This window comes from Mustela putorius, unplaced genomic scaffold (assembly GCF_011764305.1).
Source record: "Mustela putorius furo isolate JIRA1106 unplaced genomic scaffold, ASM1176430v1.1 tig00000407_pilon_pilon_pilon, whole genome shotgun sequence".
Classification (NCBI taxonomy): domain Eukaryota; kingdom Metazoa; phylum Chordata; class Mammalia; order Carnivora; family Mustelidae; genus Mustela; species Mustela putorius.
Genome location: NW_025421373.1, coordinates 25,942,639 through 25,956,239, shown reverse-complemented (window position 1 = coordinate 25,956,239; position 13,601 = coordinate 25,942,639). Strand labels below are relative to the sequence as shown.

Genomic DNA, 13,601 nt, shown 5'->3' with positions numbered 1-13,601 from the left:
TTTGGGGATACAGATTTCATTGACAGCCTCAGGAAAGCTTTGGACTCTTAACACAATGCAGATGTGTAAATACAATACAGTTTACAAAGCTTTAGGTTGTACACAGACCTATTAAATCCAAGGCCACCATGTTTTCATGACTGCAAGAGGCACCATTCCCAATGACTTAACTGTAGCCCTGTAAAGAATATACACAGACCATGGAAAAAGAGTGGAGGCCATATATCCAATTTTGATTGGCTGACTTTTATGATTTTTTTTAACAGATGAAAGACTGAGATTTAAGAACGTCAGTGATTTTTTTTTTTTTTTTTTAGGTACCATAGCCAAATAAAGTCAGAAGTAGAGTGGAAGCAGAACTCCCAGAATGTAACGTGGTACTGTGGAAGGGAACTGGCCTTGGAGTCAGAGAAGTTTTCATTCTCAGCTTATACTATTTACTGGCTGTGAGACCTTACTTAACCCCTCCAAGATTCAATTTCCCCATTTTACTAACAGGAATCAGGAAAGTAAATAATGTTTGAAAGCTATATTCTGAAAGGGATCTTCTAGTCTATGGATTAAATGAAAGACAATCTGTCAAGTGCTAACACTGGTGGTGGCACCCAGTAAGGACAAGTTCCCAGGCTCCTGAACTATTTTCATAGCTCAAGTTCATATGTAACAACTGGCTAAATTTTCCTTCCTCTCAGGACAGGTAGGTTATACGCCTGGTTGACCAGAGACCATAAACACTGAGTCCGCTGGATCATATAAATCGTAGATGGTATCACTGCTTATGACTATGCTCGCATGATCTGTTACTCTTCTAAGTGCTTATGCCATAGCCCCATGGAGAATCCCACAGACATTCAGCCCTTAACCATGGGCACAAAAATAGAAAAGAAAAATCTCACCAAAGAGAAAGAAAACCCAGACTTTCGTAGTGTCTGGTTCTCCCTACATTTTTTTAAAGCTTACTTCAGCCTCTATAAAATGAATTCTTCCCTCTACAAAGGAATCACATTATACTTCCTAATCTACACAGAGTAATGATTTTCACCCTAATTTTTCAGTGTGTATTTGCATCTAATTCACATTTAGATTTAAGCAGAATTTATAGGTCACTTCACTGTATATACTTCATTGTGGATTACACATTAAAAAATAAGATCTTTGTTTCAGCTTATTACTGAACCCTAGAATGCCAGGAGTAAAAAAACCAAAAAACAAAAACCAAAAAAACCCAAAAAACCATTGAGGCTTCACTTAATCCCTTCTATCATTGGCAAGAGGTGAATGCTCTAGGAAGGCGAAATGGTGCCCTCAAAGTCAAACAGTGAGGGTATAACAAGAGAACCTGTACTTGAACTTACATTTCCTGACTCCAAATTCAGTATTCTCACTATATATTTTCCTAGCCTGGCTCAGATTTTAAGAGGCCAGAAAGGCCCAGCAGTTGTAGCATTTCCTACTCTTCATTTTCTTCTGCTTTCATTGTACTTCTCCTAAAATAAATTTGGTGGACAGTGGGATAAACATACACATTCCCTTTCCATTTTAAATGAGTGGTTGGCCCTTGTTCTGCCTGCTGCTTGTATAAGGCCTCCATCACGATTACCCTCATCGACGCATTCCGTATGACATGGGCAGTGATCCTTATCTTCTGGCAGTAACAGGGACTTTGTCACTGCCTGATTATAGAGGATGTCCTTCCCCATGGAAAATGCCCTAAATCAGCCTTTTGAAATGAGTAAGATCTTCCTCCATTCTAAATGACTGGCTTGATGGAATAAAATAACCAAAGAGTTTAAATGATTTAAGTACAAGGATGAATTTGGGGGTTCCTGATCTAGTTCAAGATCCAACTCTTGTCTAATGTCCCATCGGGCCCACGGTCTCATCCCTGAAGAATCTAAGAGAAATAAACCCTTTAATGAGACACTCCCTTTCATTAAATAAGTTAACAGTCAGGAGGGAAAACATTTGAACCAAACTCTATTTCTGACCATAGTCCTATCAAATTGTTAAGACCTGCCTCTGGAGTGAGTGAGGTCATGACCGTGTGTTATCTAAATCTGCACAGAGAGACTGGCTGTGTCAACTTTATGAGGTCATTATTCTGAAATGTTTCCATTACTAGCATTGTCAGGAAATGGTATCTTTGAGAAAGGAGTAAACAAATTTATCTTGTGAGCAGCTAAATAATTTTAAATTTTTTGTAGAGAAAGACTTCCTAGTAGGCTCTGTACATGCCCTGCTTTTGTAAAAAGATCTTAGTATACAGAACGTCACCTTGGCCGATATGGTAGTGTTGTAGATGATAAATATTTTCAGAGCAGAGCACTGTATTTTATACTTTTTAAAACTGCCCCCGTGGATATCCTGGAATGGGATCTGGCACATAGTAGGCATATGATAACTGGTTGCTGATTAATAATCGTAAGCATTGGTGTATATGGCAACTTAAGGACTCCTGAGGAACTAGGGTGTTTTGTTTTTATTTGCTTTGGTGTCCAGTTGGCTTTTTTCCTTGGTGGGCATGGAGTCTCCTCTGGGTCCTAACCTCCTTGTCTGCTGTCACTCCTTCCTTTGTCAGCAGCCACTGCTCACTTCACACTCACTTGCTGCTTTTCCCATCCGATATCTGTTGTTAATAAGTCCAATGACCAAGACTGTGAAATCACACAACTTACACTTACACAGTTTTACAGTCAACATGCATTTGCCTGCAGGATGCAAGAGAGATGCAATTCTTTCATCTGGCTTAGAAAACTTTTTATTCCACATTTATATTTAGAAGTCTTCCAACATTGTAAGGTTGTTTAAAGTCTGAAATCTGGTTAAACGGGGATGTCCATAGGACAGAGTGTACACTATCTCCATAGATCATAATATTCTTTCTCTCTTTTTTGAGGATTTTATTTATTTGACAGACAGAGACAGCGAGAGAGGGAACACAAGCAGGGAGACTAGGAAAGGGAAAAGCAGGCTTCCCACTGAGCAGGGATGCTGATGCGGGCCTCGATCCCAGGACTCTGGGATCATGACCTGAGCCGAAGGCAGATGCTTAACAACGGAGCCACCCAGGCACCCCCATAGGTTGTAATATTCTTAACTAGAAAGTTTAAACTCTAGATTCTATCTATTGCACTCTCCATCCCAGTCCCACAGAGATTTCTAAGCCCATCCACTTAAACTCTTGCTAAAGTGACAAAATTTTAAGCCAATTTACTAACCAAACAGGTTCTCTCTTGGGGGGAAAATCCAATAGACATGAAATCACATAATCCTGTTATTTTCCAGTTGTTACTACAACTACCCCACACATATCCAGACTCTCAATAGTCATAATAAGATGTGGGCATTCTCAGTGGAAGAAAACAGTTTGAAGAAAGTAAGAGAGGCCAAAACCATAGTACGCATATGACCTTTTCTGGGGGGAGGCAGGTTCTATCACCCTAGATGGAAGTGTGGAGTGTATCAAAAGGACTTAAGGCAAAAAAGAGATAGAAAGGAGGGTAAACTCAAATAATAGATATAAAGAGAAGGATACACAGTTTTATTGGTTGTGGAGACCCACCACAGGAGCGGGATGAAGGAATGACCTATTCTGAAGTATTCTTTAGTTGGCTAATTTTGTAAGATCTTACAGATTGAAAGGAGGTAGCTCAGTGAAAATCAAAAGCAAGGAGAACAATTAGGGGATTGTGCATACCACCCACTCTTCTTAATTCTAGTCACAGGGACCACATACTGTCTATTCACATTTCCACTCCAGCAACCTTAGAAAAGACTAGATGACCAGACACAAAGCCAAAATTGGTGTTATACTTCTATATAAAAAGTGGCTAATAACACACCACTCTTCCCCAGAGAGAGTAAGCAACCCATATTCCCGAGAACCAAATTGCTGATGTATCCACTTCCTAAGAACAAAATGGCAGCCACCTTATAGAGGCCTGTCTATATGTTTAATAGAACAGACACATACAGTGGACTCAGACACACACTGGACTCTTCATTTAGACATTTAGCTCTTAAAAAGCAGGAATGGAGTGTGATCTCACTAGCTCTCTAATTTTCTCAGTATTTGATTGCTTGGCTCAGAGGAATCATTCTCTCTGAACTAAATATCTACAGCCTCTCTCACCCTGCCAGGAATTGTCTTTATACCCAAGGGCAGGAAATTTCATCATATCTCTATGCTTTTACTCAGAAGTGTCCTTCCATCTGAAATGCTTTACTCTCCGAAGCTTCCCTAATGATCATACTAGAAGACAAGAAGAATACGAAGACAGTAGAAGTATCTAGTAAATACTAGAAGACAGGAGCAGCAGTGGCCATTTTAAACATCTGAGTACTTAGAAAAAACAGAGCCCTCTGCTGAGCTCCTAATGTATTACTTCATTGCAGATTCCGAACATCCTGATTTGTGGCATCTCAAAGGTAGAGATGAAAATGGTGGTAGCAGAAAAAAAACTAACTTGTCTAGGTTCATATAGTCCAAACATTCACAGGTAGGAAACTTAATAATTGCATGACCCTCAACTCAACTTTTTAAAAACATTTCTAAATGATATTTACATTTTTAGAATAGCACTTCTCTACAAATGGGTTACAACCTGGAACCTGGGGGAAGGAGGGACAAGGGGTTATCTGGAGAACCTGAAGTCCTAGGCTTCACCATGTGGTACCGAGTGTTGTCTCAAAAGGTCACCAGATCCAGGGATCCTCCTTCAGAGGAATTGAGAAATGTCCAATGCCAAATTCTGTCAGGAAGCAAATCCAGGAGTACTTGTGGGGTTTTCTGTTTGTTAGTTTAATTTTTTGTTTTTTGGGGGTTTTTTGGGGGGGGGTTGGAATCTCTGAAAGATGTAATATTGACATCAGACACGCTTTTTTTTTTTAACCTTCTAAAAGAGGTTCTAAGACTCTTTTGTTTGTCCTGTAATAAGGTTTCCACGGAGGCCGCCAAGGCCACACTACATCCTTAGTAGAAAGGCAGAACTCCTTATTAAGTTTCATAGTCTTCTTGGCTACCAAAGGGCCGATGTCTTTGTTGATTGCTATCAAATATCTGTCATCAATGTCTAAGTTGTCTTATTTGGACAGTTTATACCCCTAATGCTACAGGCCTAAGACTTCAGTAGAATCTGTACTTTTTACTTCTGGTGTGCTCCTTAGTTCCAGGTACTTGACACCATCCTCTGAAAATTCTTTAATGACCTATTTTACAACCATTAGAATATCCTCAGGGCTAGTAGTAAGCAGATGGATAATTTGAAATATCCGGAAGCATTCATCAAATGTTCTTTTCTTTCCATTGTCATCGGCACTCATCTGATCATGGATTTTAATTCTTGGCTGTTAATTTCTTCATGGTGTTAGAACCAGTGCGTCCATTCAAGTGGGCATGAAGTTCCACTTTAGGTAATTCTGAGTAAAAGATTTCTTGCCCTGGCTTTTGTTCTTCCTTCATCATGATTTAGTAGAATAAGTTCTCCCAAACCTTTTATTCTTTGCATAAGCAATATGGCATATTTCAGTCAGTAAGTGTTGTGGTTTTGAATTTCCTTCAGATTGCTTTACTTCCTAATTTGGATACATTTTAGCTGTATATGTAGCTCTGGGCTCAGCTTCGCCACCATGATGGACCACCGCTCCTGAGTTTCTCCCGGCCTTGTGCCTGTAGAGCTGTGAGCACAGTGTAGGGGCAGTATGGAGCACCACAAACAACAGCTTCCTCAGCAAGAGTTTCCCAGCTGCGATGCCAATTCTGGTAGATGAGTGGAGTGGCCCTCCACTCATCCACCAGGGCTGTTACGTCTACTCAAGCGCTGTGTGGCCCTGCCCGCGTGTCCTCCCCAACTTTTCAAAAGTCTTTTGCCCTTAAGTTCCAGTTAGTGCTTAAGAATGTACTCTTTCCTTTGAATGCTGCTGTGTATTACCTGGATCCATATAATGGTAATTTCTATTTAAAATTCAGTCATTCCATAAATTGTTATTAAATGATATGCTATATGCCAGGCCCTGGGAAGATAAACTGCTATCCTGGGGGAACTCAAAGACTAATAAGCAGGAAACATAAATGATCGGGACATGGGGTAGAACAATTATGAACAGGACTTCCAACAGGAGCAGAAAGGAGGGAATAGCTAACCCAGTTTTAAGTGATTGGCAAGTCTTTCAGGGGGAAGTGTCAGTGAATCTGGGACCTACCTAAACAGTAAATAGGATTGTGGCAGGTGAAGAATGGAAATACCTCAGATCCAGGTAAGCTGCATTTGCAAACTCTCTAGTCTCAACATGTCTTTCACACATAGATGTGGGTCTTGAAATAATGGGATGGGTACATTTGGCATGGTTGATTCCAGAGTCAAACAGACTTGACTTCAAATCCTGATTCAACAAGTTCCTGGTTTTGTGATCTTGGGAAAGGAATTAGCATCTCGAACCCTCAGTTTCTCTATCTGGAGATGGACAGTAGTAGTCATGCCATCACTTAAGGTTGTTGCAAGTATGAAAACGACCTAATGATGAAGGGACATACCATAGCTTCCAGACAAAGCAAATCTCCAGTGATAGTGGTAGTGATGAATGCTGATAGTTGTTAGTGGGTTCACCTACAAACCACTCTCTGTGAATAGGAATCCAACTTACTTTTCTTTGTGTTTCTCATTGTGCCTTGAATTTCACAGATCCTGCTGACAGATTTGTGTGCATTTTCCATTAAATCATTAAATATTTATTGAACACTTACTATGTGCCTGGCTCTGTCCATCATACTATGGACACAGGAGTAAACAAAGCACATTCGTAGAAATTTCCTCCTAAAATTCTGATCAGTAGTTTCATAACATTGATGGTTACTTAAACTTTGAAATCAGGTTTGGAAAACAGCATCCAAAGCATTAGAATCACCTGACTTGTTAGTGATAATAACTGTAATTCCACTTGATGTTTCTGGAGAACCTGATTCCTTATCTTAAGAACTCTTCAACCAATTTAGTGTTTTTCCACCTGCTATGGGGTCCTGCCTGAATCTAAAATGATGATTTCCACTTTACTCCACAACCCACATCATAAAGTCTCCCTCCCATCCCAAGTCCTTATCAGCAACAGACTAATTTGTTAATTTGCTTGTCTTTCTCTTTCTTTTACTGCATTTTGCTGGTATCTGAGAGGCTGTCACCCTGCATAGAGAGAGGAGTGGATTATCAACCAAACAGCTTAAGTTTTAACCTCAGTTTTGCAACTAAGCAATTTTGGCATATTTTTCATTTTTTCTTTCAGTGAATATTAATGGAGTGCCTGATAGAGGCCCAGCATATCCTCGTTGAGGGTTCAGGTGTTGGAATCAGAATGCCTGAGGTAGGAACTAGCTCTGCAACTTTTCAGCCGTATAATCATGACTGAGTGACTTGACCATTCAGTTTTCTCATCTGCAAAATGGGGATAATAATCATATCTACCTCACAGGATAGTTGTAAGTATCAAATACACAAAGAATACCTATAAAAATCTTAGAAAAGTATGCCTGAAACTAGTAAGTTTTCAAGGTTAGATGCTATTACTTTATTGTTGATGTTTGTTGTTACTTTCAAATGCCAGGCACTGTGTATGGTACTGAGGAAGTAATGTGGGGGGAGGAAGGACATGGTGTTTGTCCTTAGAGATCTTGCTTCTATTAAGTGTGAGGCAAACGTGATAACCACTACACTACGGAAACAAGATCTTGCTTCTATTAAGTGAAGCAAAAAACTAAACAACTAAAAAACTAAACACTCACCTAAATACTTAGTTACAAATTATGACAAACACCATGAAGGAAATGAACAGGGTATGTATGTGGTCTAAGGAGTACCATTTATTTATTTATTTTAAAAGATTTATTTATTTATTTGAGAGAGAAAGCATGAGAGAGAGAGAGCACATGAGGCAGCAGGGGCAGCAGAGGGGTAGAGGGAGAGGGAGATGCAGGCTCCCCTCTGAGCAGGGAGCCGGATATGGGGCTCGGTCCCAGGACTCCAGGATCATGACCTGAGCCAAAGGCAGACACTTAACTGACTGAGCCACCTGGGCGCCCCTAAGGAGTACCATTTAATATGAGACTTAAAGAACAAATAGGAGGTCAAGTGGTGAAGAAGGGCTATATGCTATGTGTGAAGGACTGTCCAGAGAGAAAAGCATGTGTAAAGGACCAAGGACAGGGACTGAAGGGCTTCTGTGGTTCCCTGTGAACAGTAAGACAAGAGGAAGCTGAGGCAGTGGGCAGGGTCTAAGCCACGCAGCAGAGTTGAAAAGTTTTCCTAAGGGCAAAGGAAGGCTACTGATGGCATGTGGTTTCCTTTCTGGCACACAGACTTCCCACAACTAAAGTGAGAGGATTATATAAAAAATGCTCTAGAGCCCCTTTAACACCGAAGAATATAAGATTCTGTGATGACTAACAACAACAAAAAGGTGATTTCTGGGAAAAGGTAGAGAAAAATCAAAGAACTGGAGGTAGGAAAGGAAAGAAAGAGGGAGATAAGGAGGTAAGAAATAAAAGAAGCAGCTGACTAAAACTTCAGTGAAGACATAAAGTCTAGAAATGAATGTTAAATGCTCAGCGCAACGTTAAAGACTCGGTGCCTATGGCATCCGTGTGTGTAGGTGTGTCTGACTTATGCACGTGTTTGTACGTTCACTGACTTGGCAGGAACCCAAACTGGGGGAGCCTTTCCATGGAAGACAAATAAGTCTAGGAGGCTGGAAGTGGGGGGGCGGGGGGGAATGCCATGTCAGTCATCTTAGTTAAGTGCATGATTACTGGATATAAAGATGCATCTGGAGCAGCTCCTACTGGAAAGCTGGTGCTCAGGAATTGAAATGCTTCGCTGAGGTATGGTTCAGCGGCTCCTTTCAGGACCTGCTCTGTGGAGATCAAACAGAATTACATTAGGAAAGGAGTGGCTGAGAAAGTACTCTCTGGAACAGAAAATTCTGGGGGGAGAGGAAAGAAAAAGGATTTTAGTCCAAAAAGAAGGGCTGACTCCAAGAATGCTAATTTGTGCAAGCCTTCCAGAGCCCAGAGGGACTTGGGCACTTCTTGCCTTAATATTCAGATGTGGTGGTGAGAAGAAGTATGCTAGGTAGTGAAAAGAAAAAAAGAAATGTGTTCTTTGGGCCCCGATGTCTACTTTCCAGCTGAGTAAGGGTATCATTTAAGGATTTATGAAGGGGAAGGACACGGGTCTAATTCTGCAAACACTTTGTAATGGTAATACTGCCTCCATGCTCAGAACTTGCTACTTTTACGTATGGGTACGTATGGTTGCGTATCATATAAACCTGGCAGCAGATGCTCGGAAGAATACTGGTTGAGTTACCTCAGTGCAATGAGAAGTAAGAGAAGCCCCTTAAGGTTTATGAAATTTCTTTTCTGGTAAGGAAATAGCCACTAGCAATATGTCTTATTCCCTTAACTACTGCCTGATTCGCCAGTGGTTCAGTTAGCATATGCCTGATTTGAGTTAATAACAGCCGTTTAATAGACATTTACAATGTTTTAGGTACTTATAGCACATGATCGCACTGAATCTTCACAGTGCATTACAAGCTAGAGTCTAACATTCCCATTTTATACACAAGGAAAGAGAGTCTCAGAGAGGCTAAGGAACATGTATGAGGACACAAGTTGCTGGAACTGATAAGCAGGGCCATGTTCCATTTGGGCCCCAATTTTCTTATCCATAAAATGGAGTTGGTTCATACACCTTCAGATTCTCATGTTCCCAAGGCTCCCCCATGAAGACTGCAGACTCAGCAAAGTCACTGGTGTTTCTATTTTGTGTACTTTCATAGCATGGGGGCACACTCTCGGCATTCATTCTCAGCACTCCAGTGCACTCCAGGATTTTAGGCTACGGGAATTTGTAGGAATCATTCATCCCTAACCCAGGTGCAAGTGGCAGGTGATGGCAATAATTCCTTACTTTCCTGCATCAGGTAGTCAAGGACAACCGCAGGCTCCCATTTCAGCTTATCCCAACATCACTGGCAGGCCGACCAGGAGAGCGTTCTCCCCAGTTTGCAGATGAGAAACTAAGTCTCAGACAGGGTGAGTGACTCCACCAAGGTCCAACAACGAGTTAAAAGCAGAGTCATGACTGCATGCTCGCCTCTCTTAAGATCCAGTCTGGCATCTTTTCTGGAAAAGCACACTATTTCCCGCAGTTGCAGGCTCCGGGGCCCAGCAGGAAGCAAAAATGAACAAATAGGCAGATGAGAAAACACTCTTCCCCCTGCCAATGCTCACTTAGCTTCAGCCAAACTTTGTCAAGTGAAAAGCAGGTCCAGATCTTTCCATTTTTCTTTTTTAAAGAAGCTAAGGATCTGGATTTTTTATGGGCAAGCCCATGATTTTCTTAAAAGCTACATATAACTTTTATTTTAAATCTCTGTGAGAACCATCAACATCTGTAAGTTGGATTCACCACTGGGTGATCAGTTTTCCACCTCTGTCTTATACTGAAGAAACGACAGAGAACTTGATCATGGTTGCAGAGATGTCTAGCTGAAAGCCCTTTTAGCCACAGGAATGCCCACTGCTTGGGAGATCCAAACCTCAATCAATTAAATCCCACAGAACAGTGGAGATTTTGAGTCCCAAACAAAGGAGGGTCAACAGAGATACTCCAAATCCTCAATATAACCCCCTCATCTAACCAGGAAAGAAAGTATCTCATGAAGACAGCTTGTTTAGAACTTTAAATGAAAGAGTATAGAACAGAGATAAAAAACCAGGGCTCTGAGGATGTAAGATAAACATGTTAAATATTATATATAATTACACTAATAAAAACAAATTTAGTTATAGACAGCAGCTTTTATTTTAGTTTTTCCATGTGCCAGTCACTATTCTATGGACTTTTTATGCAGTACTTTTAAAAATCCTTACAACAACACTTTGAGGTAAATACCACTGTTATTTCCATGGGTTTCCTGATCACTGACAGGGAGAGCTGAATCTTCTGCCTCATCTTTTGTGGTTTTGTTTTCCCCTACTTGGCTCCCTAGAGGGCATTAACACTCCTGATACTGCCAGCTGCTCTGGAAGTGGACACCACACCCAAGGGAAATATACACCATCTGTTTCTAATTCATCCTGTCTTCAGTCTTCCATTCAATACTCCCCTGGTATCACATCATGACTGAGGCTAGACATCAGCTCTCACTGCAATCTGGCATCTGTCCTCTCAGGGCAGCCTTGGGCCCCTTAGGCAACCCAGATCTTTCAGGCACATTGAGAATAGAATGATCACCCTATAAAACCTTGAGGAGCTCCCTCCACAAAAAATTTTTTTAAAACTCTAGCTTAATTTACAGTTATATAATGTCATGCATAGAAGAAATAAACCTGGAAAGTCAAGTAGTACCTTATTGGAATGTTATCTTCTACTTTGCTTTGGAAAGGATTTAAGGAAAAAGTCTCAATCCCAAATGCCAACAGAGACTAAATTAATGTAAATGAAAAGCAACCCAGCCGATCACTACAATGAGTGGGAGAATGTACACCTCATCTACAGGGGGGAAACTATGGCTCAACTCCAGCCTATTGTAGATATACCTGTTAATTTTTCAGGAAAGAGCAAAGGACTTCCATTAGTGTTAATCGAGAGACTATAAAATTTGGACAAATGCTTACAATGAGGACAACTAGAAAAGCTGGGCAAAATCTTCTTGAAGATGTCGATGAGCTGATAAGAAAGTGAACTACACAGCCAGGAGGTAGGGCTGGAGGAAAGCCAGGCAGGTAAGCCTTACGTTCAGAACTACTTTTTCCCTCGAGATATTTACCAGTTCTAGAGGAAGCAGCTAAACTAAGAGGAGGAAGAAATAAGAAGCTGGAGTTTAGAGTTCCCACCAAAAAGTGGTGGAAGTGTAAAGAGGCTGTGAAACAATCACTTTGGGCTGGGACCCAGAAGAGCTGCGCAACAAAAGTAAAAATGAACTGGAAACAGACATTTTCTTGTAGGGACTGCAGAGTAGCTTCCAATCGTCTCAATCTCTGGAGCTGGATTAAAATGATAATGGATTGCTGGTACAAGAAGGCAAATAAATATCCATTAGGTAAAAAGATAACATTACGGTAGTCCTCATGTTATTTCTACAGAAAATTCTGCAAACACAGTGTCTGGCACACAATAAAAAGTAGTCAGTTATACCAGAAGATAAAACAACATAAATAAGAATGAACAGAAAAGAGAAAATAAGGACAGATTCATAGGGATTCAGGATATTAGAGTAATCAGACATGTTTTAAGTCAACTATGCTTACTGTCTTCTTTGATATAAAACACAAGATTGATAATTTCAGCAGACTACTGGAAAACATGTAAAATAATCAAGACGAAATTCCATATTTGAAAAGGACAGAGACTGACATCAAGAATTTAATACACATAATGACAGATTGGATGCAACTTAAAAGAAAATTTGTAAACTTCAAAATATATCAAAAGAAAATAATAGGACTAATGCACAGAAAGAGAAAATGATGAAAGATACATTGAATAGAGTGACAAACCCTAACATACATGTAAATTGAATGTCATCAGGAGGAAACTACATGGAAGACTTAGAAATAATGTTTGAAGGGCCATGGCAAGACCTTTCCAAACTTGATAAAAGACATCAAGACATTAAATCAAAGGACCCAATGTACCCAAAGCAAGTTAATTAAAAGAAACCACACTTAGGTATGATACCGTAAAAATTTTGAAAATCAAAGACAGAAACTCTTAAAAGCAGCCATAGTGAAGGAGGGGTGGGAGACAGATTACTGTGAAATAATTAGCAATCTGACACTCCCAAGAAATACCTGAATTATATCTGAAAATGCCAAAAGAAAATAACTACAAATATAGACTATATCCAACATAAACTTTTTTCAAGAGAGAATGTGAAAAAAGACATTTTCATACAAATAAAAGGAAAAATATTTCTCAAAAACAGACCCACACTAGTGGAAATACTAAAAGACATTATTCATGGAGAATGAAATTATTCTAGATGAAAAAAAAAAACCTTAAGAGATACAGAACAGAATAAAAAGTAAAAATTATAAATATATAGGTAAGTATAAGTAAGTACAGACTGAATAGAATGGCAATAATAATACATTATTGAATTTAAAAGTATAAAAACATTCAGCAATAATGGCATGCACATTGGCAGAAAAATAATTAAAGCTAAAATGTTCTAAGGTTCTTGTAGTCTCTGGGAAGTGTGTAAGTCCCAATACACAATATCATTTGATAAGTAAAGAATGAATGTTGCAAGTTCCAATGTAACCTCAAGAATATTTAAAGGGTATCTAATACCCAAGTTAACAGAGGAGTAAAAAGTGAAAAAATTTTAAAAATTAGTAAATCCGAAAGAAGGCAAGAAATAATGGTACAGTTAAACCTATCTTTAGAGGGGAGTCTATGGTTTCAAAAATGCATGCATTAAAAAATAAGAAAAGCTGTAAAAAATAATCAGTAGCTAAGTACCCATTTCAAGAAGTCAGAAAAAACCCTGTGAACTAAACACGAGAGAGGGGCACCTGGGTAGCTCAGTGGGTTAAAGCCTCT

General features: G+C 39.8%; 1 protein-coding gene and 1 pseudogene across 2 annotated transcripts in view; both read right to left on the bottom strand.

Annotated features, from left to right (window-relative positions):
- GRIA1 (glutamate ionotropic receptor AMPA type subunit 1) overlaps window positions 1-13,601 on the bottom strand; it is a 306,263-nt gene that overhangs the window by 180,522 nt on the left and 112,140 nt on the right. The window lies entirely within an intron of this gene.
- On the bottom strand, window positions 4,635-6,754 carry LOC106004240 (annotated as a pseudogene).